General features: G+C 45.5%; 1 protein-coding gene across 1 annotated transcript in view; it reads left to right on the top strand.

The window, feature by feature from the left end:
* The first annotated feature begins 5,302 nt into the window (after positions 1-5,302).
* Positions 5,303-26,528, top strand: part of ERFL (ETS repressor factor like) — a 154,879-nt gene continuing 133,653 nt past the window's right edge. The window contains exon 1 of the mRNA XM_081019069.1: positions 5,303-5,637. The gene's annotated coding sequence lies outside the window, so the exon portion shown is untranslated. The remainder of the gene's footprint in view (positions 5,638-26,528) is intronic.

Here is a 26,528-nt window from a genome sequence, read left to right as displayed (position 1 = left end):
GCCCTACTTTTCCGTGTATAAGACTAAGGTTTTTTATTTAAAAATTACAGTGGATTAGTGGAGTCTGTAACCTGAAGCGTATGTAACCTGAGGTACCACTGTATGTCAAAAATTGGGGGTCGTCTTATACAGTGGTAACTTGAGTTACAAACACCTCAGGTTACAAATGCCTCAGGTTACAAACTCCGCTAACCTGGAACGAGTAACCTTGAGTTGAGAACTTTGCCCCAGGATGAGAATAGAAACCATGTGCCGGCAGCGCAGCAGCAGCAAGATGCCCCATTAGCTATTGTGCGTGTTATTGGTGGAGGTGGCAAGGGCTGTTGTTGATTGGCTGTCGCTGTGGCAATTGGGAGGGTGATTGGCAGCTTCTGTTGGGCGAGGGGACAGACGATAGCTGGCTTTTGCAACGCATGTGAGTGGCAGCGTAGGTCAGACGGGTGAGCAAATTTCTGCAATTCCCCCTAAAAAAAGCGTAACAATTCTGGGCCACCCCCCTCCAAAAAAAAGCTCAACAACTCTGGACAATATCCCCTCATTTTCTTAATTCAGAGTCGCCAGAAATAGGGGGCGTCTTATACATGGGAGCGTGTTATACACAGAAAAATACAGTAGTTCTTAGTTTTCCCCTTTCGCACAACTCTCCCTTCTCACATTTCTCCCCCTGCCATGAAATCATTTTGGTTTAAGTTTCCAATGTTAAATACCCTTCAAGCACCCCTTTCTCTTTCCTTTATTTTAAAAGTGAATTTTTATTTTACAAACCTGCAGAACCCTAGAACCCTTGTTTGCTCTCATCTCCCCATGGATTCCTGTGTTGCACCTATGTGAATGTTTCCTAGGAAAGTAATACGCTGGCAAAGTATAGCAGCCTGGTATTTTGTGCCAATAAAATTGCCTTGGCAGAAATTGGAATGAGCTTGTCTAAATCCTGTCCTAAAACACTCCGGTTCACTCATTATCAAAGGGATGTCACATGTAGCTGGCACCCACTTTTACCTCCTCCTTAAAACATGTGATTTCAGCCTAGGCCTGTGTACACACCTAGGCTGGATCTACACAGATATAAAAAACACTATGAAAAACCCGCTATAAAAATACATGTGCAATTTGCCATTGAGCTCTACAGCCCCATCTTGTTTCACATTTTTATAGCACACTTATAACATCATAATTGCAGTTGTGTAGCTGAGTCCCTACATTTAAAGCATGTGAATGCCCTCCTCCAGCAAGAATCCTAGGAGGTGCAGTTTATTCATCACAGAGCTACAATTCCATGCACTCTTAAACTGTGGGATAAATCAGCCTCATAAAACCAACATGCTTAACTCTTATTGATGCATGAAGAGGTTAAGGCCATAGAGTAAGCTGTCCTGCCAGGCTTAGCTAGGTCATAGCCCCTCACCTTGGGAGAAAGGGCTACCAGACTCTTTGTTCTCTCACTTCAACCATGCAAAGCCTACCAATAAGGAAGTGTAAGCTGGGTGCTCCAGGCTTTGACCACATGGCTTAAGCAAACCATCTTTGTGCTTCTATACACATAATTTACAAACGCTTTCTGTTTTGGAACCTAATTTATACTGCCTGTCTTTTCTTGCTGCTGTATGGATATGCACATGAACCTGACCTTTGAAGAGTTTGTAAGTAAACCAGTTTTAACTTCCCAAACGTGTGGTCTCCTTTTATGCTAAGGAAAGTGAGGAACTTTGGAAGCAACTTAGAAGGGGATATTTTAAAGGTCCAACAGCTTATATTTCTACGCTTTACTTTGCTGCATGTTTTGTGATTTTAAATCTCTGCTGGGGTTCTCTAACCAAAGAGTACTTGCCCCAAACCTGGATCTAGGCACCCAGGGAATTCTGCTTTTGTTCTTGAACCATGTTAACCAACATAAATTACAATCCCCAGGATTCTTTGAAGGAGTTAAAGAGCTTTAAACATATGGTTTTTACACAGCCTAAGAATTGCAAGGCCAGGGAAAGCCAATGGTAGATTTTGTCCAGGGAGCAGAGCACCCTGGGGTGGGTAGTTTTGTTGGGGCTGTGGTACTTGGGGTGGTGGTTGGGAATACTCTGGATAGCTCAGTCGGTAAATCATGAGACTCTTAATCTCAGGGTTGTGGGTTCAAGCCCCATGTTAGGCAAAAGATTCTTGCATTGCAGGGGGTTGGACTAGATGACCCTCGTGGTCCCTTCCAGCTCTACCATTATATGAGTCTATGATTCTCATGTGCTGAAGACTGGATCATGCCCCTCCTTGAAAGTTTGTGTCCTTCTTCTAGCCATTCTGCTCCTCTCAGGAGGGCCCAATCCACAATTTGAGTGTCATGGGACCTATCACTATCTCAGGGCAATTACAGATTTATTGAGAATGACCCCATCTGGAAGATGTAGCAAGGAAGCTCTGTGTTTCCTTGGAGATAAAAAAATTGTTTCTGGGGGTCTTTCTCTCCATGACCTCCTACCCATCACCTCTGGATTTTGGATTTATGCAGATGTTATGATGACTGAATGGGGTGTTTACCCAAATGACGGAAAGAGAGAGAGAGAGAGAGAGAGAGAGAGAGAGAGAGAAAGAAAGAAAGAAAGAAAGAAAGAACAAAAGAGAAAGAGAAAGAGAAAAAGAAAGAGAAAAAGAAAAAGAAAAAGAAAGAAAGATGTGGGTGTTTGCTTCTTTTGGCTTTGTATATTGAATATAAGAGCCGTATCAGAACGTACATTCAATTGAAAAATGACTTGCACACCTTCTGTTTTCTTGATCAATGATGGGAGCCGACTGTGAAGAGACCAAATGGTGTTGTTGGAGTAACTTGTGAAAACATAACTTATTCGGAGAATCTTTGGGTGAAAATGCTGACTTCTTACTGAAACTTTCCCCCCTTTCATCATCCCCAACCAAACGTACTGCATCCACCATGGCCAACCAAAATAAGTTTGAAAGAAAGAAAAGGCCTGTTGTTGCTTCCAGAAGACTCAAGAAACATATGCACTATATATTTCAAATTTAACACTGCTATTTTAACGCATGTGAAACTACACATTCTCTGTGCCTATTTTATGGTTCCATTTTTCATCTTTTAATTTTCGTCTGGTGTTATAATTGTTCTCTCTGTTTTATATACATTATAAAATGAAACAACAACATCAACAACAAACAACTTTTATTATTGGTTTTAATAATAATAAAAAACCAAAATGACCACAAGATACTGATTGGCTGGGGTGGGGTGGGGAGAGGGAGAACAGAAAACATGGGATGGAATGAAAATGGAATGAAGTGGCTGCTGGACCCCAATACCTCAAGGACCGCCTCTCTCCATAGGAACCAACCCAGGCCCTATGTTCATCACAAGAGGTCCTTTTCTGTGTGACCTCTCACAGGGAGGTGCGGAGGGTGGCAACGTGAGATTGGGACTTTTTAGTGGTGGCTCCTTGCTTATGGAATTATTGAAAATCAAAATAATGTATACAAAAACATTCAAAATGCTGTAAATAAATCCAGCCTGATACAATCTCACTTTACACAGCTTGCTTTTCAGAAGATAAGAACAAAAACAAATCAAATTAAAGAAAGGAAAATCCCAATAAGTCTTCCAACATAGTATGCTGAAGTTCAAATTTCAAACATCATTAAAAAAATGTAATCTTATCTACTTCCAAATACTTATATTTGTGGGCATTAAGAGATTGCCGGAAGAAATATCAACCACCTCAGATATGCAGATGACACAACCTTGATGGCAGAAAGTGAGGAGGAATTAAAGAACCTTTTAATGAGGGTGAAAGAGGAGAGTGCAAAATATGGTCTGAAGCTCAACATCAAAAAAACAAATATCATGGCCACTGGTCCCATCACCTCCTGGCAAATAGAAGGGGAAGAAATGGAGGCAGTGAGAGATTTTACTTTCTTGGGCTCCATGATCACTGCAGATGGTGACAGCAGCCACAAAATTAAAAGACGCCTGCTTCTTGGGAGAAAAGCAATGAGAAACCTAGACAGCATCTTAAAAAGTAGAGACATCACCTTGCCAACAAAGGTCCGTATAGTAAAAGCTATGGTTTTCCCAGTAGTGATTTATGGAAGTGAGAGCTGGACCATAAAGAAGGCTGATCGCCGAAGAATTGATGCTTTTGAATTATGGTGCTGGAGGAGACTCTTGAGAGTCCCATGAACTGCAAGAAGATCAAACCTATCCATTCTTAAGGAAATCAGCCCTGAGTGCTCACTGGAAGGACAGATCCTGAAGCTGAGGCTCCAATACTTTGGCCACATGAGAAGAGAAGACTCCCTGGAAAAGACCCTATGTTGGGAAAGATGGAGGGCACAAGGAGAAGGGGATGACAGAGGACGAGATGGTTGGACAATGTTCTCGAAGCTACCAGCATGAGTTTGACCAAACTGCGGGAGGCAGTGGAAGACAGGAGTGCCTGGCATGCTGTGGTCCATGGGGTCACAAAGAGTCGGATACGACTAAACGACTAAACAACAACAACAAGGTGGACTGTCAGTTTAAAAACTAAGCAACTAGTCTTAAGCTTGGTAGTTTTGAAAACTTATAACATTATTTGTTTCTTTTAACATTTATTTTCAACCAGGCTTTTGGCCTTTACCTTGAAGAGTTTTAGATCTTGTGGTTTCCTTTAGTGGGTGGGCTGGGTTGAGCTACCCTTTACATATATGGATATGGATATTTTTTGTTTGTTTGTTTTAAATGTATACTGATTTTAACATTTGTATTATATTAGGGTTGCCATATTTCAAAAAGTGACAATCAGGAAAGAAAAGTTGTTGTTGAACATTTTTTGGTAAAGTTGTTGAGATTTTTTTCATCTTGCCCCAAATTGTTCAATTTTTACTTCTTCTTTCAAAATCTTGGTGGGAAATTGAGGGGAAAAACCAGCAATCTCCACCCGGACACAGCTTCTGACAGCCGATTGCTGGCTTATGTTTGGGAAATTCCGGATGTATGGCAACCCTAATTATATTGTAAGTCGCTTTCAGTTTACTTTTGAGGGGTGGAACCTAATAAGCACATTAATAATAATAATAATAATAATTTTGCAGATCTCACGTGTACATGGCCTACTCTAGAAACTGGACTATATTGTTGGATATCCTGTATTGCAAGACGAGGTTGAGACCTAGTGCCACCCCCCTTGCAAGTACATTCATTTGGGGAGGGAGACGGTAGGAGTAAGCAATCTTGCTCCTTCCTCTGAAAGAGTAGAACTGGGTTTGTGATTTGCATTTTCCGCAGTACAAGTGGAAGGACCCCCCCCCCCATGGTCAATTTCTCCTTGTGTTACTAAGTCATGCAATGTACATCACTTCCTTTTTCTTTTTTGTTATCCATCTTATTGCCAGTGCCCCCTGCTGGAGAGAAAGAGAATGAGCGTTAGGAAGAAGGCTGTCTCTCACTCAGAGCATGGATAGGTTACGAATTTAAAGTGCTGGTTTGTGCTGGACCATCTTGGCTGTGAGTCCTGGAAGGCCTGCTCCCTGCATTGGGAGGACAGAGCCCTGACTGACTCCAGCTACAAAGGCTGAGGCTGCTGAAGAGGCCACAGACCACCTTGACTGTCTCTTAGGCCATTGAACCTGAGCCGCCATTGGCAGAACTGGCAGCGACAGCGGCAGGTACGTTCTCTGCTTACGATAATATTCTATTCTGTTGTTAATTACGCTGTTTTAAATGTGCATTTTATATTTGACTTCTTTTAGGAAGATTTTATTTTGAAATGTTTTGAGATTTCGTCGTCGTTAACTTTGCTGCGTTTAATGTGCATTCCATCGTTGACCTTTGCAATGTTTTATTTTGAAATCTTTCATATATTTCAGCTTCCTGTTAATTACGTTGCTTTGAATGTATACTTCACATTTTGTCTTTCTTCAATAGTGTTTTCTTCTGAATTGCTTTTTATGACGATTTCCTGCGTTGTCAACCGCTTTGAGATTTTTTTCTTGAAAATGTAAAGCGGTCTAGAGAGGAAACGAATGAATCAAAACATTCTTTTTCCTCATGTCTGTGAAAGAGAGAGAGAGAGAGAGATTTCTGCCAGCAATAGCATACATTGCAAAAACTTCTGTCGCAATGTGCTTGCTGGTCTTTTAAGGCACCTTGGGATTTTATGTTGCTTTTGCAACAACAGGCTTAGGCAGCCCACCCTCCTAGAAATCTTGCCTGCAGCCGCTGATGGGAGATGGTGTTTGTGTACCTTATTAAACTTTCCAATGGGAGAAGGCTTGGGAAGAAATTGTTCCCAAAGAAGACACTGAGGAAGAGTGTAGACCAGGGGTCAGCAAACTTTTTCAGCAGGGGGCCGGTCCACTGTCCCCCAGACCTTGTGGGGGGCCGGACTATATTTTGAAGGGGAAAAATGAACAAATTCCTATGCCCCACAAATAACACAGAGGTGCATTTTAATTAAAAGAACACATTCTACTCATGTAAAAATGTGCTGATTCCCGGACCATCTGAGGGCCGGATTTAGAAGGCGATTGGGCCGCATCCAGCCCCCGGGCCTTAGTTTGCTTACCCCTGGTGTAGACTGTGGCTGTGGCACTCTAAAAACACACACAACCCCTGTTAGATGCCCTGGCTTGTTGGACGGGACGGCGGATAAAGAGGCTCGGAGGATGGATGGGGAAATAGGGCGGGGGGCTCTTGGTGGGAGCCAAAGGCATGTCAAGCTGTCAGAGATGCAAAAAGAGATAAATGAATGGCTGGGCTCCAGCATGAATAAATGAACTCTCCTCCTCTTGCTGGGCAAAAGGGTTATATGTGATCCAGAGAGAAAGAGAGCAACAGCCCCCACCTCCAACTCTCCCCATGGGTCCACAGAGTCGGGGGGGGGGGGTCTGAGTCTATCTGACAAGGGAAGAAGAAGAATGGTGGATGAAATGAACATGGAAGGCTCTGATGGAGGGGGGCCAGCAAAGACCGCTTGAACCTGATGCTTGTGTGGAGGGGAGCCGTTGTGTGTTTGTGTATGAACTGATCACCTGCGCCCTCCCTTGTATTTCATCCTCCTTCTGAATCTGGCCTAGGCCTCTCCTTGCCGACTTGCGCATCCCAGGGTGTTATCTATCCTCAGAGTCTAGCGAAGGATTAATTGTTGTTGTTGTTGTTGATTACCAGCCCTTCACCTTAAGGTTGCAGCCAGGGCAGATTTCAATTAAAAAACAAAGACAGTCGAAAGCAACTTAAAAATCACAGAAATAAGGTGGGTCTTAAAATATAACCACGACCCTTTTTAACCCTTTCTCAGTGCGTTACGGAGCAAAGTCTAGCCCACTCTCCACACCTTGGTATAACTTGTATAAATTCCTCAACCAGAAGCCCTGTTTATTAACTAAGGAGAAGGGCTGCCCATCAGTATTATTACTAATATTACTGTTGTTATGATTGCTGAGTCTGCTCAGCATCTTTCAATAGCAGACTAGTGTTTGGCGTTTCGTTTGGTGCAAAGGAGAAAAGGCGGCAGCGTGCATTAGGCTGAGGCCTCCATCCTTTTGCGAACTCTGTGTGCTTTACTCCCAAGTAGACATTATTGGATTGCCGTTGCTCTTTGACTGCTCTCGAAAGTGACGGATCAGGATGTGTAAGGTAAGAAGGTGGCCTTATAGCTCCAGGAGGTTCCTGATGTCTGCGGCTTATAAGGGTGTTTTAATTCTCCCCAGAGCAATAGGTGAGGCAGCCCTCTCTCCCTGCCAACCAGCCCCATAGTTAAATGGAAAATATCCATATTGGAGTCCGGAGGAGAAGGCACAGAACGCAGCGGTGGGCTTCCGGAAATCTTACGGACGAGAGCGGAGCTGGGGTCAGAGGTCGCCATGCTCAGGCATCCGCCAAGGGGCTGCCCCCCTCCCACAGGGGGCCAACTAGCAAGAACTGTGGTGAGGAGGAGGCGGGGGACTGATGGAGGCAGGGGAGGGGGGCATGGAGGGTGCCAATCCTGGCACCAACACCGGGCAAGAGCGAGGGTGTTTGTGTGAATGCATTTGCCTGGGCCCACCTTTGTGGATGCTGTGAGGGGAGGGGGAAGGTGGGATTGTGGGTTTGAAACCAATCTCCCCCCACTCTCCCCCAAGTCCTATCTATTTATCCTTCCATGTGCCTGCACATCTTTTATTTTTTCCCCCACCCCTCCCTTTTCCCCTTTCTCCTCTTTTCTAATTCTTCCTCACTCACCCCCCCCCTTCTCCCCTTAGCTCCCGGGCTCCCCCATGCATGAAAAGAGCCCTTATTTAATTTAGTCGCCACGAAAATCGATTCTGCCATTCGATACAAAATAAGAATCAAGCAGATTAAGGGACGGAAATTAACTCTGAAAATATTTTTGATGGAGTGCCTTGTAGTCTCCCCGCCAAATGGACTGCAAAGTGGAACAAATGACGGGCAGCTAGTGCTGGCGACAGGAGCTTTCCATCTTCCCATTATCCACTAATGGGAAAGGTCCCGCTCTCGAGCCTTGGCCCACGGATTAATCACAACCCAGCCTTTATGAAGATTTATTTCTCCTTGCCGGCAGCCCGCGCCGGGATGAAGTCATAACGCTCGGGGGAGTGGAGCGCTCCCCGAAAGGAGGGGAGGAAGTGTTTAGAAAGGAAGAGGAGAGAGGGGAGCCGAAATAAATAAAAAATAAAAAGAGATGCTGGCTAAAAATAGAGGAGGAAGGGGAGGACTGAACAGAGTAGGCCCCGGAGGAGAGGGAGGATAGACTGAAAGCCAGAAATTTATTTCATTTTAAACTTACACCCCGCTTTTCGTATAGACATTTGCGAATCTCAGAGCGGCTCCCAACAGACAGCAAACGATTAAAAAAAAATTATCCATCAGTTAACACATCCACAATTTGAAGAATTAAGAACCTTTATTGTAGTTCGCTTTGGAATGGCTTGGTTGTTTGGTCATTGTAATTTTTTAAAATCCGTTTTGATCATCGTGCATGATGTTGTTGTAACCGGCCCTGGGCGTTCATGGCGAAAGGCGGGCGAGAAATATTATAAATCAGCAAACAACTGCAGGGGTTGAAATGGAAAAAAGAGGAAGAACTCTGTATTAGCCATCCAGGGGGGATTGAAAGGGGTTTAACTCAATGCAAAAGGAGCCCATCCTCGGAGCTCACCTGATCTCCGTGGGGAACTCATTCTGCAAAATGGAAGCCATGAAGGAAAAGTCACTTCTCTATGAACTCCAACCAACCAATAGATGGTGGTTGTCAGGAAGGCCCCGCCCCACATACTTCACAGTGACCAGGCCAGAGGGGCTGGGCTTGTATACACCCCATACATGGCTTCCCCCAAAGAATCCTGGCAGCTGTAATTTGTTAAGGGTGCTGGGAATCGTAGCTCTGTGGAGAGTGAACTACAGTTCCCAGAATTCTTTGGAGGAAACCACACTGTTTAAACATGTGGTGTTGATTCAGTTTGCTGGGGATTGAGACAGTGGCGAATGAGTTTCTTCAGGGTATTGCAGTGTTAGACACAACTTCCTCCTCAGACATGAGCAATTTCTTGACCTATCCCACTTTGTTTTGGAAAAACCCAGTGATATATTGGTGCAGTAGTAAAAGCAGGGCAGGGTGCCCACTTAGGTGTTGCCCCAAAGAGGACACGCCTCACCCAAAAAAAGATGTACCGGAATTGCAAAAAATGTGCATGTGGTAATTTATTTGCCATATGCAAATTTGGAAATATTTATTATTATTTAAACTGGAAACTAGCTAACCCTAGTGGGAAAGGCTGTGAACAGGTGAGGCCAGGTGTTGGGCCACTTGCTCTCAGTTCTCATCGTTCTTTATCTGTGGACCAAAGAGTCCATTTGCAAACAGAGGACTGCCCTCTGTAAAGTGGGATATGGCCGCCTCAGGGTCAGGCAGTCGCAAGCACCTAGCCCTGAAAAGGACTTTACCTAGAGCAGGGGTGGGGGGCCTGTGACTTTCCATATGTCATTGGACTCCACCTCCCATCAGCCCCAGCCAGCATGGCCAAGGGTCAGGGATGATGGGAAGTGGAGTCAAGTAGGACGCTATGTCTGAATGCTGCCCCCACATAAAACAACAACCTCTCTGCAGATTATTATTACTATTTTTTTGGAGGGGGCACACATTCAGGAGCAAGATTGTAGCCCAGGCCTCTCCCTGCTGCGCTGAATTTTTAAATATAGGGAGCAATAGAAAAGTGAGCCCCCATTTGTAGGCTATAGCAGCACAGTCCACTCTGTAATTACATAGCTCCTTTAGCTCATTCCTGCCCAATTCTGAAGCTTGTGTAAACCAGGACAGAGTCTGTGGTGGTGTTTCAAGGGTTGCCAGAAGTCTGCACTGCCTGCCTGGGCCTGGTATGTGCATGGCTTAGTGGCAATGTTACGTTTTGTTTAACTTGCATGGAGTCCTGCAATCCCAGTTCAGACAGCCTAATCAACTGTCTCAGAATCCCCATTCTGTTTCATATGTGTAGACCAGGCCCCACATAATACACACAATGAGGTGACGGAATCTGCTTCCATCGCCAACTCCTCCACCTCACCAAACCTCTTTCCCTCTAGGCCTTGCCACTCTCCACTGACCTCATAGACTTTCCACCTCATGGTGCCTCTCATTATGCTATAGTTTTAAGCGCCACCTGCCTGTGGCCAAGCAAACTGCAGTGTGATGACGCGCTTACCATTTTATTATATGCAATAGATAGCATTTCTAAATGTATATGTGTGAACGTGTTTGTATCAGCATATGCAAATTTTGTGCAGCTCTCTGCCTTTGGGGGGGCGGGGTTGATGCATGAGGAGCTATCTGATCTGCACCTGGGAAGTGTGTCGTTGCTGATTGGCCAGCAGTATTCTTCCTGGGAAAAGGCCAACGATATAACTGGCCTACACAGGTCTCTGCAGGACGGTCAACAGCCATATGGCAGCATGATGCCTCCTGCGACATCTTCTACTAAAGATGTGGGGTTTTCCCCGAGTCCTACCTGTTTCACCACTTTGCAGACCTTTGGGGGCAAGGGAGGCAGATGAACCATAATCTCCAAATCCACAGCTTTCATGAAAAAGAAGAGTACGTTTCTAGCATTTGTGGAACCTGAGATATGAGGCAAAATGTGCATTATTATTCTCATTCGTCTGCTTGTTTTACTATGCCCCCACCCCCCAAAAAATCTATGAGGACACCCATTCCCTCATTCTGTGTAATGTTTTCAATTGCAGCTGCTTGCTCTGTTAGCAAATGCTTCCTCCCATTTTGCTGGAGAGTTAGGAGCATTCCCCCAGTTTTCACACCCCATTTCTCCGGGGGGGGGGGGTACTAAGACGAAAATAACTCTAGAATTAGAGGGCCCAAGCATTCCCATACTTAGTTGATCTTGTTACCTACAACTGGGGCTTAGTTAATTTCTAAAACAAGGTGCTGAAACACATCTGGAATACAGTGGTACCTCAGGTTACATACGCTTCAGGTTACGTACGCTTCAGGTTACAGACTCCGCTAACCCAGAAACAGTGCTTCAGGTTAAGAACTTTGCTTCAGAATAAGAACAGAAATCGGGCTCCGGCGGTGCGGCGGCAGCAGGAGGCCCCATTAGCTAAAGTGGTGCTTCAGGTTAAGAACAGTTTCAGGTTAAGAAGGGACCTTCGGAACGAATTAAGTACTTAACCTGAGGTACCACTGTAAAGTACTTGGAACAAAAAGTCCTGCTCCTAATCTCAGTACAGAGAACTGGTGCTGGTTACTTGAAGGTAAACTCTGCACATGCACAGGCTCACCCTTGGCTTGTTGTGCCTTTGAAAAGAGCTTGTTGTTCCTGCATTTTAAACCCAGGCCTCCCTCCCAAGAAGCATAGGGCACATGGATGCAACAGTGTCCTCACAACAGCCTTGCGAGGCAGGCCAGGCTGTGACCAGCCCAAGGTTACCCAGGGAGATTTCTGGGTGACGGGAGACTTGAACCTGGTTCTCCCCCGTCCGAAGCGCAGTACCCTAACCACTATGCAAAACTACCTCTTGGGTTGCATGCGATCGCCTTGGTCTCGGCCCTTTTGCCTTTTTAAAGTCCTTCTTCTCCCCCTCCCTCATTTACCTGGTCAGAGCCTCTCCCCACTTTCCCTTCTGCTCTAAGAGCCTGTCTGCAGCCCGCCTGTAGCTGATCAATGGCTTATTGCTAGCTATTTGCTCCCCCTTCATTTCTCCATCCATCCCTCAAATCCCGCCAGGATCAGAGAAACGGATGGGTCTTTAAACAGATCCCGTAATGTACCAGATGTCCCCAGCCCTTGTTCCATACTCTATCATCCCTCTCTCCCCCTTCTTGCTCCAAGAACAACGGGTCATTTTTCTTGCAGGTGTCCTTCTAAATTTCCCCCTCTCCTGGACAGCGATTCCGCCCACTAGCTGTCTTCCGGGCTGAAACCTGCTAGGGCAGGGTTGCCACCTTTTCCAGCTGGTTCTGAGCTTATGCCTTTTGCAGCCTGACACTCAGGGAGACAGGGCTGCTTTTCTATCTCCTTGTCAGGAAAAGCTTTGCCTTGCTTGTTAAAATTTATTTAAAATACTCGTTGGCTGCCTGCTCGGGCCGGGCCCTCCCAAGGCAGAATCCAAAATATAAATCCCTGATATGAAATCGATACTGGTTTTAAAGCCATAGAACATCATAAGAATAGAACAGATAATACCAAGAAGCAGGAATAATATCAGGCCGCAGGAATAATATTGGGGCCTGCCAGTGTGCCAAGATCACCTGCCCCTTTAAATTTATATACACTGGTACCTCAGGTTAGAAACTTAATTCATTCTGGAGGTCCGTTCTTAGCCTGAAATTGTTCTTAACCTGAGGTACCACTTTAGCTAATGGGGCCTCCTGTCGCCGCACCGTCGCCGCACGATTTATGTTCTCATCCTGAAGCAAGTTCTTAACCCGAGGTACTATTTCTGGGTTAGCGGAGTCTGTAACCTGAAGCGTCTGTAACCCAAGCTACCACTGTAGTACCTCGGGTTAAGGACTTTATCTCAGGATGAGAACAGAAATCGCGGGGCGGCAGCGGAAGACCCCATTAGCTAAAGTGGTACCTCAGGTTAAGAACGGTTTCAGGTTAAGAACGGACCTCTGGAACGAATTAAGTTTGTAACCAGAGGTACCACTGTACTTAAAACGGGGTGCTGTACATGGTTTTGTTGCTGTTGCTTTTGCTTTTGCTTTTGTGTGGTTGTTGTTTGTTGTTAACTAAATTTGTATGCCACCCTTCATCCAAAGTTTACAACATAAGAATACAAAATGAAAACACAAAATACATAATAAAACAAAAGTGAAACAAACCAATATACCCCCTCTCAGTCACATTAAAAGGACCACAGAATGTTAATCAGCCAAAGGCCTGGTTGAAGAGGAACATTTTCATCTGGTGCCTAAGGATATGTAATGAAGGTGCCAGGCAAGCCTCCCTGAGGAGAGTATTCCACGAATGGGGAGCCACCACAGAAAAGGCCCCTTCCTGTGTTTGGTTGCCTGTGGGGTTGTTGTTTATCTGTCAATTTTATTTATTATTTTATTATTTAAAATAGGTTAGGCTGAGAGACCATGACTTGCCCAAGGTCAGTCAGAGCATTTAACAACTGAGCTAGTCCAGCACTCTAACCATTATACCACCTTTGCAGATGTTTTGCCTGTTACGGTGAAGAGAGGTTGGCTCTGAGCATCGCCAGATGTTCTTCTGTGAAATGGGTACTTTTGATGCCCGTGGCGGTTTCTTAGATTCCCCGATGTGCCCCCAGGCCCAAAAGTGTTGTGGACCCCTGCTGCAGTGAAAGTTTTTTAAAAAATAGGTTGCAACCCAGTAGGACATAAAAATGGAGATAAAATAGGCATTTAGGCAATTGGAATTTAAAATTTTAAAGGGAAGAAAGGAGTTGTGGGGCATTTGTGGCCTTCAGATGCTGTTGTACTAAAACTCCCATCAGCCCCAGCCGGCAGGGCCAGTGGCCGGGGATTATGGGAGCTGTAGTCCAACAACATCTGGAAGGCCACACCCCTGTTATATAGCAAGATAGGAGCACTATTGGGCATGGGACATGGGGAATCCAGAAATACCTGTCTCTCACCCTCACCACTATGAAATAACTATTCCCAGAGCTTGGGACCAAAGCCAGAGGTTCTGGCTGCAAGCCTTTCCCCTTTCTCTCTCTTCCCTCCACCCCTTCAAGAGCTGAGAACTGACTCCAGTGGTCCAGATTCCAGAAATCCAGAATCCCAGCCCTCAGGAATGATAGCTGAAATTCTCTCGGCCCTATTTGGAATTCAGTAGCTAGGAGCTTTCTTGGAGATCTCTGCAGGGAGGGAACCTGCCTGTTTCCCAAGCGTTCTCTCTTAGCTTAGCACCACCCATGGTGGGGAGCAGTGTCCGGAAATTCCTTCTTCCAAACATGCACAGTGGAACAAGAGAGGGATTTAGATCTTGAATAGGGACCCACATAAAATATCTGCAAGAAACGGCTGAGAGAATTGACTCACACAGATGTAGACCGCCTTTACCAAACTTAAAGATAGGTCTGCTCAAGTTTCTCGTAGCAATCAATGAGAGGTTTTGCTTTTATTTTTTAATCATGAGTAAGAAGTTGACAAATAATGTTTGCACATGCGCCTTTTAAATAGGCTGGCCAATCTTAACACTGCACATGATGTGCAGAACCTCACTTCACTCCCAAGCCAGGGAAGAACTTCTGGAGGGGACTGTTTGTAGTAGTAGTAGTAGTAGTAATAATAATAATAATAATTAAAAAATAAATAAATTATTTATACCCTGCCCATCTGGCAGGGTTTCCCCAGCCACTCTGGGCGGCTTCCAACCATATATTAAAAACACAATACAGCATCAAACATTAAAAACTTCCCTAAACAGGGCCGCCTTTAGATGTCTTCTAAAAGTCAGATAGTTGCTTATTGCCTTGACATCTGCTGGGAGGGCATTCCACAGCGCAGGCGCCACTACCGAGAAGGCCCTCTGCCTGGTTCACCTCACTTGTCGCAGCGAGGGAACCGCCAGAAGGCCCTCAGTGCTGGACCTCAGTGTCTGGGCTGAACGATGGGGGTGGAGACGCTCCTTCATCTGACTCTAACAAACTGAGGAAATTAATATTCTGAACCAAGTAATTACAAACTTCGGTGATAATCTCTACTTTCATTTCTGCTTAATGTGTTGAGGATCAAACCCACTAAGACTGTGTGTGTACTGTGATCAGGAGGGGGCACAGATTGTGCCACTGGAGCAGAATTCAGATGTTTGAGAAACTCATTTTTCATTTTGCTTTAGTTGAGATTCCTGCATTGCAGGTGTTTGTTCCCTTCCAACTCTACAATCCTATGATTCCATGATTAAAAAACAAACAAACCATGTTTTAAGACCTTATTGTTACAAATATACTCTTGAGGCTGTTTGAGCAACGTCTGATAAACTCTCACAATCCTGCATTTCTTCTTGCAGAATGGAATTTTTTGGATGAGTGGGTGTCATTTTGGGGTTTTTTCAGGGCACAACTTTGACCAAGTTTTCTACCCTGGAAGCCTTAATTCCGAAACTCTATAGCAGTGAGAGGTGGTGAAGAAAGTACCGTATTTTTGCTCTATAAGACTCACTTTTTCCCTCCTAAAAAGTAAGGGGAAATGTGTGTGCGTCTTATGGAGCGAATGCAGGATGCACAGCTATCCCAGGAGCCAGAACAGCAAGAGGGATTGCTGCTTTCACTGCACAGTGATCCCTCTTGCTGTTCTGGCTTCTGAGATTCAGAATATTTTTTTTCTTGTTTTCCTCCTCCAAAAACTAGGTGCGTCTTGTGGTCTGGTGTGTCTTATAGAGCGAAAAATACGGTACTTGGACAAATTCAGGGAGGAGAAGGCTATTGAAAGCTATTACCAAGATGGCTCTGCCTCCTCAGCTGAAGGCAGTAATGCTTCTGAATATCAGTAGCTGGAAACCACAGGAGGGGAAAGTGCTCTTGCACTCGGATCTTGGCTGTGGGTTTCCCATGGGCATCTAGCTGGCCGCTGTGAGAACAGGATGCTGGACTTTAGATGGGCCTTTGGCCTGATCCAGGAGGGCTTGTCTTATGTTAACTCTGCAATGTTGAAGCAATGATTCTTCAACATCAACTTCGTTGGACTGGTCATGTTGTGCGGATGCCTGATGATTGTCTTCCAAAGCAACTACTCTATTCTGAACTTAAAAATGGAAAGCGTAATGCTGGTGGTCAACAAAAGAGGTTCAAAGACTGTCTGAAGGCAATTTTTTTAAAATGTAGTATAAACACCAGCAATTGGGAAACACTGGCCTGCGAGCGCTCCAGTTGGAGAACAGCCTTTACCAAAGGTGTCATGGGCTTTGAAGACACTCAAACTCAGGACGCAAAGGAGAAACGTACTAGGAGGAAGGCATGCTTGGCAAATCCACACCGTGATCAACTCGCGCCCGGAAACCAATGTCCCCGCTGTGGAAGGATCTGTGGGTCCAGAATTGGCCTCCACAGTCACTTACGGACTCATTGTTAAAACCGTGTTTATGGAAGACAATCTTACTCAGCTATGAGTGATCACCAAAGAAGAAGATACGCTCACACACAGAAAAAACCTTTGCATATGCTCAACAGCATACTCATCTTTGTTGTTTTGTTTTGTTCTTTGGGATCCGGTCAGGAGGCAAAGTTAACACACATACATAACCGAAAGCCATTTTATACAAAAGCGCTCCTTTTGAACTCCAGCCCTGGCAGAAGAATAAGGGAGAAAGCAACACCGCGCAGGTCATTAGCAAATAACTCCAACGGATATGTCTCCCAGAGATTGGGGCATAAGGAAGAGAGGAGCTGGTTTCAGAAGATGAAAAAAGGAAAGCTGTAAAGAAAATCAGCATGTTAAAAAGAGAAGCCCCGGGGCCTGCTGGTTTTACAGCCAACTTCTATCGTGCGTTTTTTTATCTGAACCTCCGAAAAACATATAGAATAATGAAACATTTGGAAAGGGGGGGGGCAGAAGAAGAACAGGAACAGCAAATGCCTTCCAGGGTTGAGAGGGGGCAAGTGATATGAGAAACTCCACTAGGGTTGCCAAGCGGCCAAAAGAGATCTGGGCTCGTCAGGATTTCTTTTTTCTTAGAGGCCAATGGATGGAAAAGAAAAGGTCAAGAATCTTTCATTTTTTCTAAGCTACATTTCTGTTGTTTTCCTACATCGTAGGCGAATAAGCAGCTGGGGGGGGGGGCTGAGCATTGCCCACCACGCAATGAAATCTCTAGGCACCACGACAAGGCACAGCAAAAAGGCATGAGCCTGGGTAGAAGGAGACACACACCGGTATTTGCACACGCTAATTCATCTGGAGAAGTACAAATTTGGAAATCACCACTGTAACTTAAACAGTGTTTGAAACGCCCGTTGTTCTAGGCACATTTTGCGACAGGGAATTTCATTAGTGCGAGCAGTTTCTGAGCTATGGGCACCTAAGATTTCAGATTAAAACTGCAGAGTAGAAAGAAAGGAGGACCTTTTTCTGCCTCCCCACTTCTAGCTGTTCTCTGAAGACTGGAGAAGAGACCCTCTTAAGAATATTAGGGGGGTGGGCAGGGGAAGGACTAGACCAGGCATCCACAAACTTGGCCCTCCAGATGTTTTGGGACTGCAGTTCCCATCATCCCTGACCACTGGTCCTGTTAGGGATGATGGGAGCTGTAGTCCCAAAGCATCTGGAGGGCCGAGTTTGTGGATGCCTGGTCTAGACCATGTGAAAAATGAACACAATATTTTAGCTGCAGTTCATTCATTTTCAGCTTTGTATTATTGTTATTTAAAAAGTGTGCCTAGACATTCCATTGTTGCGCCCATAACCTAGGCTTAAGGTGCTATTTAGCTCCTGGCTTTCGTATCTCAGTGTCTAACACTGGACTTAAATAGAAACGCAGTGCTTGTCACTGTGGTGGGCAAGGCTGTGATCAGACGACCTGTGTGCCTTCTCAAGTCTTCTGTCCAGAGACGAAGCATCGGTGGATAACTTCAAGGCCCCGCCCTGCTTCTCCCTTCTTATGGTTCCTTACCTTCAATAATAATAATATTATTATTAATAATTTATTATTTATACCCCACCCATCTGGCTGGGTTTCCCCAGCCACTCTGGGCGGCTTCCAACAGAACACTAAAATACAATAACCTATTAAACATTAAAAAGCTTCCCTAAACAGGGCTGTCTTCAGACGTCTTCTAAAAGTTTGGTAGTTATTTTTCTCTTTGACATCTGGTGGGAGGGTTTCCACAGGGGGGGCACCACTACCGAGAACGCCCTCTGCCTGGTTCCCTGTAACTTGGCTTCTCACAGCGAGGGAACTGCCAGAAGGCTCTTGGCGCTGGACTTCAGTGTCCGGGCAGAATGATGGAGGTGGAGACGCTCCTTCAGGTATACTGGACCGAGGCCGTTTAGGGCTTTAAAGGTCAGCACCAACACTTTGAATTGTCCTCGGAAACATACTGGGAGCCAGTGTAGGTCTTTCAAGAAGGACATCTGGTGAGAACATCTGCTGGTCTAAGATGGGCCATTCGCCTGATTTGCCAGGCTCGCCTTAGATTCTCAGGATATCATCAAATAGAGAATTGTTCTCTGGCAGCTCTTCAAATAGAGGACTGGCCTCTGTAAAGTAGGGTGCATGGACACTGTACCCCCAGACCCAATGCAAATTGCTGATTTGTCCTTACACCAGGGGTGGATAACCAGTGGCCCGTCAGGTATTGCTGGACTACAGTTCCCATCATCCCTAACCAATGGCTGTACCAGCTAGGGCTGGTGGAGGCTGGAGTCCAGTAACCTGGGGCAGGTCTTAGACCCAGCCTAGGCTCTGTGTCCCCAGGCCCTGCACATGCCTCAACTTTAAAAATAAATAAAAATCAGGTGTTAGCAGTCCTAAAAAGTCCACTCTGTGCTTCAAGAAGACCTGTTTAAAACAAACAAAAGCAAGGGCGAAAATTGTAGCAAAAAATAAACACTGTAACATAAAATAAAATACAGTGGTACCTCAGGTTACATACGCTTCAGGTTACATACACTTCAGGTTACAGACTCCACTAACCCAGAAATAGTACCTCGGGTTAAGAACTTTGCTTCAGGATGAGAACAGAAATCGTGCTCCAGCGGTGCAGCGGCAGCAGGAACCCCCATTAGCTAAAGTGGTGCTTCACGTTAAGAACAGTTTCAGGTTAAGAACAGACCTCCGGAACGAATTAAGTACTTAACCCGAGGTACCACTGTACACATGAGGGCCCCATACAGCCATACCTTGGCTCTCGAATGGCTTAGTTGACTAACAAATCGGTTCCCGAACGTCGAAAACCCAGAAGTAAGTGTTCCGGTTTTCGAACGTTTTTCGGAAGCTGAACATCCAACGCTGCTTCTGCTTGAGTTCAGGAAGCTCCTGCAGCCAATCGGAAGCCACACCTTAGTTTTTGAATGGTTTCGGGAGTTAAATGGACTTCCGGAATGAATTAAGTTCAAGAACCATGGTTCCACTGTATTTGCTAAATGTTAAGAATCAAAGAATGGGTTTAGATAGTGAAGACTAGCCTAAGGTTTAGACTAGGATTTCCCAGACTTGGGTCTCCAGCTGTTGTACTACAACTCCCATCATCCCTAGCTAGCAGGACCAGTGGTCAGGGATGATGGGAACTGTAGTCCAAAAAGAGCCGGAGACCCAAGTTTGGGAAACCCTGGTTTAGACTGCAGTCCTCTACAAATGCACACAAAAAGGTGCGCACGCACACACAAGATGCATGTATACCTGGGAGTAAGTCCATTTGAACTCAGTGGGGTCTACTTTTAAGAAGACAAACGCAAGGATTAGCGACAGGAGCTGCTTGCTTATTTTGTGTGCCACCTTTTGACCTATACCACGGTGGCCCCTGCTAACTCTCCCCCATGATCTTTTGCAGATCAAGCTGTTGATCTGCCAGGATCCAGCATCCCCTCCTGGAAAGACTAGGGTGAGCCCACCCCCACTAGAAACCTTGTACTGTACTACAAGCCCCATCATCCACGACCATCGGCTGCGATGGCTGGGGCTGGTGAGAGTTGGCATGCCTTCAGTGTCTGGAGGTTCCCCATCCCTGTTAGCAAAAGGTTACAGAGGGGCAGGCCATCGCTTAGTTGCAGAGCTTATGCTTGGCATACAGAAGATCCTGAATTTGATCCCCAACACCTCTGGTTAGGGCTGGGAAAGACTCCCTGGAGGAAGCCCCAGAAAGCCGCAGGTAATCAGTGTAGACAATTCTGAGCTACATGGACCAGTGATCTGGCTGAGGATAACATTTCGATACTTAAATATGAATCCATGGCAGCGCTCAGGGCTGAAATCCAACCCGGTTAAGGTTTACTAAGAAGTAAGCACAGCTCTGCTCACCTGGGCTTATTTCCAGGTAAGAATCTTGGAGACAATGAGGTTGTGTATCCGCAGCAGGGACCGGAGGAGGAATGACCTGGGAGAAGCACAGAAAGAAAAAACACCTGCTTCAGCTTAACAGAACGGCTTTCTCTGCCCCAACTGCAACAAAACATGTCTCTCCTGTATTGGTTTCTACAGCCACGGCAGGCGCTGTAACTCTCCAACCATTTGACTTCACTCCCAAAGGCACACTCCTCCGTTGTCTCTTGAGACAGATGGATGCCAACCAATTCCCGGGTAAGATCACAGCCCCACCCCATCCCAATTAAAAATCAACTGTAAAAATCAAGAAACGTATCAAAAAATAGACTCTGTAGGCTCTTCATTTAAAAAAACAACTAGGGCCTAACCCGAACTCCCTATAGCTACTTCTTCTTCTTCCTACCCTGTGCAGCTACTAAGTCTGCTTTTCACCTTTCCAACCACATTTCTGAAGCCACTTCTCTCTCCTGTTTTGCAGACCGACTTCATGGCCCTGCCAACTTTTCACCAGCCACTGTAAATGTGCCATTAACAGAAGCTTTCTGTCTTGGCATTAGCAGGCATTTATCTCTATGCCTTCTAAAGCTTCCTCTGCCTGCTGATTTCTGCAGACTTCGTTGTTGTTTAGTCGTTTAATCATGTCTGACTCTTCGTGACCCCCTGGACCAGAGCATGCCAGGCACTCCTGTCTTCTACTGCCTCCTGCAGTTTGGTCAAACTCATGCTGGTAGCTTCGAGAACACTGTCCAACTAACTTGTCCTCTGTCGTCCCCTTCTCCTTGTGCCCTCCATCTTTCCCAGCATCAGGGTCTTTTCCAGGGAGTCTTCTCTTCTCATGAGGTGGCCAAAGTATTGGGGCCTCAGCTTCACAATCTGTCCTTCCAGTGAGCACTCAGGGCTGATTTCCTTAAGAATGGAGAGGTTTGATCTTCTTGCAGTCCATGGGACTCTCAAGAGTCTCCTCCAGCACCATAATTCAAAAGCATCAATTCTTCAGCGATCAGCCTTCTTTATGGTCCAGCTCTCACTTCCATACATCACTACTGGGAAGACTTAGGCTCCCCTTAAAGACTTGGTGATTTTCTTTTGGCCAGTTAACAGTCTTGCCCTCTGGGGTAGCAGCCAGAAAGTACCTACTGGTCAAACCTGGTCCCAGTTGCACCTTAGAGTTGCCATCATTTTTGCGTGGCCCTACTCCTGTGTCTTTTAACAGCTCCCTAACAAACAGAAGCTGCTTAAGTTAAATGAAGATTTCTGCTGTGCAGCTGGTGTTAAAGTCAGATATAGTAGTTGTTGTTGATGATGAGTATCTGACTTTCACCAGCTTGCAGAGCAGATTACAAAAATAAAATCAGAATAAAAAAGATACACTTAAAATAGATTACATTCACAAGAATAAGGCTGGTCCTGAAAACACACATCTCAGATGCCAAAGGCTAGAGTAAAGGCTAGCAACATTCAGTGCCTTTAATGACAGTGGATTGCTTGTTTTGTTCCTTTTCCACCTCCAATTAGAGACGGTGTGGTATGTTTTGGAAATATCCTCAGCAGAGAAAAGAAGAAGCCATACTTTCAAAATACATAGTCAAACCTTGGTTGTTGAATGTAATCCGTTCTGGAAACTCGTTCGACTTCCAAATTTTTTGAAAACCAAGGTGCAGCTTCCTATTGATTGCAAGAGCTTCCAGCACTCAAGCGGAAGCTGCGTCGGATGTTCGGCTTCCAAAAAACATTTGAAAACCGGAGCATTTACTTCCGGGTTTTTGGATATATATGATTGGTAATATATCCAAAGCTCCTTGCTGGAAGACTATACAGGAGATGGTGCTGCCCGTAGGCAGGAGAATCTTCAGGAACAAGGGATGAGGTAGGGGCACTGAGCAAGTGTTTATATAGAGATCCTTTTGCCTAAGCATGAGGTGAGTTAGCTTTGGAGAAGGGGTGTTGCTGTCGCATCCTGGGCTGACTACCTGTACACAGGTTAGGAAAACAAAGCAGAAATCTGTACAGGCTCACCAATTTTTTGTTTCAGGCCTTCGGGCTGAATAGGATGGTGTTGGGCTTTGCTTTCAGGATTTCCCCGCCAGATATTCTTACAGGTTTGTTCTTACCGGTTGTTAAGGTCTCAAACAAAGATGTGCTCTTCCAAGCCCACATTCCCTGCAGGTTCGCACTTCTGTCTCGGCGATTTCTATGCAGGCTTGGTCATATACACAGAATGGAAGATGGCAGGATCCCCAAGGACGTGCTGTATGGGGAGCTGGCTTCATGTGCCAGGCCCATTGACGGACCAACTCTGCATTATAAAGATGCCTACAAGTGTGACATGAAGGCTGGCAACATGAACCCGGCCTTGTGGGGTTAGAGACAGGCAACAGTGCCTGAAGACAGACCATCAAAGTTGTGTATCCACAGCAGTGACCAGAGGAGAAATGACTGCTGGGAGGAGCTCAGAGAGAAGAAACTCCACGGTGCATCTGTAACAGCGAAACCTCATGCCTTCATCTGCCCCAGATGCAACAAAACATGTCTCTCCCGTACCATTCTCTACAGCCACAGCAGGTGCCATAACCCTCCAATGGTTTGACTTCACTTCCAAAGGCATACTCTTCCATTGTCTCCCGAGACAGATGGATGGCAACAACAATTAAGGTCTCATGAGAATCGAAGAACCTGGGAGTGGAGGTGGAGCCTGGGGATTCAGGGGTACATCCCATGATTTATTTATTAAATTTGTATCCCATCCTTCTTCCCAAAGGAGCCCAGGGTGGCAAACATCAAAATATTAAATTAGTACAATTTAAAATGAAAATGATAACTGATACAAGCAGACATGGATTGCGCCAGGCAGATCAGAGAGCAAAGTTTGGCACAGGGGCATCTGAGGCGAACCACAAAATGGTACCCCTCGTTCCCCACCAGGCAAGAATAGGTGAGTGAAGATTTACATCAGGAACAAGAGGGGAATGAAGATCTGCTGCCCCCGGGGATCGTGCTGCCTGAGGACACGGCCTCACCTTGTCTCATGGGTGGGCTGGCTATAGGTGTTGGGTTAAGTGCTAAGAGAATGCCCACTAGGTGAGGACGCTAGTTAAGCTGTTAAGCAAAAGGGGTTTCAGTCACCAGCTTTCCCCACACAAATCAAACATGGAGGTCAGACCAGCAAGAAGCAGTTACTGCTACAGCATACAGGCTGTAGGTGAGATTCCATACATAGGTCATCCTATTCACTTCTGATAAAGACAGCCACTTTCTCTGTCAATACTGGGACATGATTTATATCCAGGGTCACCAGGTTACTGGTTCCTCCACTTTTCAATGCCATAAAATGGAGTCTGCCAACGTCCCCCCTCCCCTGGCATTGCTGTTGTGCCTGTAACAGTTGCATGAAGCCAACGATACTCCTTTTACTACATCTCCATACTGTGCCTCTGACGCCACTGCCAGCTGTACGACTGATAGAGCTCTGTCAAGACCAAAAGCTGGCAATCCAAGTTAGAAACGTAAGGATAAAGTTTAAAAAGAAGGCAGTCCCTCTGAGCATCTGCAAAGTGCCTTGTGCGTTTGAGATCAGGGAGAACAAACTCCAGAGGAAATGCTGTTGAGGCTGTGTGCCTTTAACAACTGCATGACAACAGGCCTAAATCCAGGAAGCATATTCCCCTTGGTGTAAGTTCCTTGACACTCAACCGAACCTCAGAGTAATCGTGCTTAAGTTTGTGCGGCTGAGGAACTTCTCGGTAGTGGTGCCCTCCCTGTGGAACAACCCCCCATCAGATGTCAATGAAGTAAACAGCTCTCTGACTTTTAGAAGACATGTGAAGGCAGCCCTGTATAGGGAAGTTTTTAACGTTTGATGTCTTACTGTGTTTTAATTTGTTGGAAGTTGCCCAGAGTGGCTGGGGTAACCCAGTCAGATGGGCGATATACTATTATTATTATTATTATTATTATTATTATTATTATTACACAATAATTACTTATCCATGGAGAGTCTGGTGCCTCATGTCAAAGAAGGTTCCATTCTGCTTGTTCTCTCTTTTTTGACCCTGCTCCTGTACCTGAAAATTATGCAGGAGAGTCATTTTTAAAATGGCATACAGATAAAGCAGGGGCACCATTAAGACCATGTTCATGGAAGACCAACTTACTCGGCTACACGTGATCTCCAAAGAGAAGAAAGCCGGAATGGGAAGCCTATGGCCCCTGAGATGTTTTTTGGGGAACCACAACTCCCATCAGCCCCACCCAGCTTGACCAATGTTTAGGGATGATGGGAGTTGTAGTCTGATAACATCTGCAGGCCTGCGCTTTGCATTGGGCTCAGAAACAATTTGGCAGCCCGCGCAGTCAGGCCACGATTGGTGTGATGTGCTCAGACCGTTGTGCTCCAGTGAGCTTGAGTACCAGGAGTAAGACTAAGGCAGCCAGATGCAAAAGCAGGCAGGACTCCTGAACCTTTAGTAGTTCTGTAGAAGAGAGGATTTTAGCAGGTGCAGCTTGCCGGATAAGCTACAGTAACTGAAATCCTGCACAAATATTAATATTCCCTTTGGTGCATCTGAGGACTTAACAGCAAGGAAGCCTGTGCATGGTGCGCCATCCTTGTGCAGTAACTATTAACAGGCACATAGTGGCGCTCCTCTCACAAGTATCAACCCTGGAAGCCCTCTGATTGAAGGAAGGCAAAAGGAGCCGGCTGTTAAACCGGGAGAGGATTAATGCCCCTTTCTGTCCCTGTAGAAATGTTGGTTTTGTAGAACAAAAAGATACAAAGGAAAGCAGGCTTTCCGTGGATCTCTGGAGCACGCTGACTTTCTAGCTTTTGAGCCAGCCTCTGCAGCAAACTGTCCCTTTAACAGAGCCCTTCCTCTGCAGCAATTAGTAGGTGATAGCATTTAGCTTAGTGACATTAAGAGTTTTGCCAGCTGATTTCAGCTTAGCAAGCCTCTGTTAACTAGAGACAGGCCAGGCTGCTGTTCAAGGTTTTTTCACCTGGTTGGTAACACTAGGAGCAAGGCCCAAGTCTCTCTCGTTGCAATATAGGTTCTCATAGCAAGGGTGACTAGCTGCAAAAGGTGTTGCCAACAGACCAGAAAAAGGCCCAGATTGCCCTTGTGCCTTTAACAGAGTTGGCAAACAGAAACCAATAATGGTTTCATGGCATGGAGGCAAGTGTGATTGCTTGTGAAGGTCTCCACCTCAAGCCTCCATGAAAGGCCACAGCAGTTGCAAGTAGGGGGGCAAAGGAGGACTGGGGCTCCTGCACCTTTAATAGTGTGTACAAGAGGGAAGTTCAGTACATATGTACCTTGCATAACAAGCTTCCTGCTCCTTAGTTGCAGGGACAAGGAACATTTGCCTTTCATAGCTGTGCAGAAAACAAGGCAAACAGCAGCTGCTTTTCTCTCTTTTTCCTGTGTGACATTTTGGAGTGACCTCTGCCACGTGCCTATTAAAGGTACAGTAGCTCCATTCCCCTTTTGCACCTGCTCATTCCTGCATTGAACAGGGGCTGGACTGGCTGAACTCTAGGGTGCCTTTCCAACCCCCAAACTCCAAAAGATTAATCCCGAAAAGGTTAATTGACCAACAAACTGCAGCAAGATAGCACACTTAAAATTAAACCTGTGCAACTGAGCAAAAACTAAAATAAGAAAACACTTCTTGATCGGTCGTGGAATCATGACACAAAGGGATGCTGAAAATACAACATAAATAGGGTTACCAGTTTTTGAACTGGCATCTATAAACTGTCCTTTAACACTGGTTTATGTGGAGCAATTAACTGATTCTGATGTGTCTCTCTGCACTGGCTGATTTCAGCAGATTGGGCCTCTGCTACAGGCACAGGAGTGAGCTGTGTTCCATCTAACTTTTTATGTGCCAGGAAATTTTACACAGCTAAGCATCCAAAAATGGCATCCCCATGTGTTGATATTCTTCTGCATGGATAGACCATGCCTTAGCTACACCATTGCAGAAGTCCAGAAAAAGTTACTAGAGCCCATAAAATATGGCCCTGGTCTGCCTACATGTTAGTTATTTATGGCATGAAAGGAAGTGGCGCCAAACTTTTTGCATATCTTCTC

This window comes from Podarcis pityusensis (genome assembly GCF_964106645.2).
Source record: "Podarcis pityusensis genome assembly, chromosome: 8".
NCBI lineage: Eukaryota > Metazoa > Chordata > Lepidosauria > Squamata > Lacertidae > Podarcis > Podarcis pityusensis.
The sequence above is the reverse complement of the archived record's forward strand: the minus strand, read 5'-3'. Positions and strand labels throughout refer to the sequence as shown.